The following is a 1,551-nucleotide window of genomic DNA, read 5'->3' on the forward strand; positions in this document are numbered from 1 at the left end:
CAGAGACCCGAGCCGGCTGCACCGCCGGCAGAGTTGCGTCCCTTCTGCTCTCGCAGTGCCCGCGACCTCCATGCAGCCAGGGGTCCCAGCCGAGGGGACGCGGAGGGGATCATCACTGGGTTGTCGTCTGGCGCCCTGTCGGCCTCGGCGGCTGGGTACTGTCGGCCAGGGTTGGGCCCCGGCGAGCGGACCGGCCCTCTGTTTTCTGCTTTGTCTGGACAAGAGACACCCTCACTCCTGTTCCCCACGGTCCCCGTCCCTGAGCCAACAGTTAATAGGCTATATTGGAGAGGACGTGGTAGAGGTGTCAGGATGGCCGAGTGGTCTAAGGCGCCAGACTCAAGGGACTCCCTTACCTACGGGTGTTCTGGTCTCCGCATGGAGGCGTGGGTTCGAATCCCACTTCTGACACATGGCTTTTTTACCCCCTCATTCCCAGTCCTTTCCCCTCAGCAATGTTTTCTATTGTTCACTGCTTGTTTTTCCGGGTCTGCGGTGGCTGGGAGGTGGCGAGGGAAGGAGAGGGAGGCTCTCTAAAACGTCTCAAATCCATCCAATCATAGCACGCCTACAATTTGCGTCACATAACAGGAACTTAGCTTATCAGACAGGGAACAGCTACTATCTCCCTGGTGGTCTAGTGGTTAGGATTCGGCGCTCTCACCGCCGCGGCCCGGGTTCGATTCCCGGTCAGGGAATGAATCTTTTTCTTTTCCCTCACCTTAAGAGTATAAAATATATATGATAACTTTCTTTTTTGGAAGAACGTTATTATCAGAGGTTAGCGTTATTGTGGCTAATGAACTTGCACTGTGTGTCAGGCGTTGTTCTGTTTCTACAATGTCTTAACTAGGATGAGTTTCACAGTGTTTCCTTCTCTGATTTTTTTCCAAAAGTTTGACATGGGTTGGCATTACTTCTTCAAATGTTTGGTAAAATTTTCTAGTGGCTCTATATGATCCTGTGCTTTTTTTTTCCCTCTCTTTCCATTGGGGGATTTTTGATTAGTGATTGAATCCCGTACCAGTAATTGGACTGCTCAAATTTTCCATTTCTTTTGATTCAGTCTTGGCAGGTTGTATGTTTCTAAGAATTTACCCATTTCTTCTAGTTTTTCCCGTTTGTTGGCATATTGTTCATAGTAGCTTCTATGATCCTTTGTGTTTCTGTGCTATCATTTATAATATACTAGAGGTCCGATGCACAAAAATTTGTGTGCACTGGGGGGGTGGGGAGGGGCGTCCCTCAGCCCGTCCTGTGCCCTCTCACAGTCTGGGACCCCTTGGGAGATAATGACCTGCTGGCTTAGGCCTGCTCCCGGGTGGCAGAGGGCAGGCCCAATCCCTAGGTGCAGCCCCTGGTCGGGCTCAGAGCAGGGCTGATTGGGGAGTTGGGGCGCCGCCCCCTGTCATGCACAGAGCAGGGCGGATTGGGAGGTTGCAGCGCCACCCCCTGTCACGCACAGAGCAGGGCCAATCAGGGGGTGGGGCGCTGCCCCCTGTCACTCACAGAGCAGGGCCAATCAGGGGGTTGGGGCGCTGCCCCCTGTCA

General features: G+C 53.2%; 2 non-coding genes across 2 annotated transcripts; both read left to right on the forward strand.

Moving 5' to 3' along the window:
• Positions 1 to 306: 306 nt before the first annotated feature.
• Positions 307 to 411, forward strand: TRNAL-CAA. Its single transcript has 2 exons — positions 307 to 344; positions 366 to 411. It is a non-coding gene; the product is annotated as a tRNA-Leu (tRNA).
• A 215-nt stretch (positions 412 to 626) lies between these two features.
• TRNAE-CUC lies at positions 627 to 698 on the forward strand. The gene has a single exon. It is a non-coding gene; the product is annotated as a tRNA-Glu (tRNA).
• Positions 699 to 1,551: the final 853 nt, after the last annotated feature.

The sequence above is a fragment of the Myotis brandtii genome, unplaced genomic scaffold (genome assembly GCF_000412655.1).
Source record: "Myotis brandtii unplaced genomic scaffold, ASM41265v1 scaffold193, whole genome shotgun sequence".
NCBI classification, from domain to species: domain Eukaryota; kingdom Metazoa; phylum Chordata; class Mammalia; order Chiroptera; family Vespertilionidae; genus Myotis; species Myotis brandtii.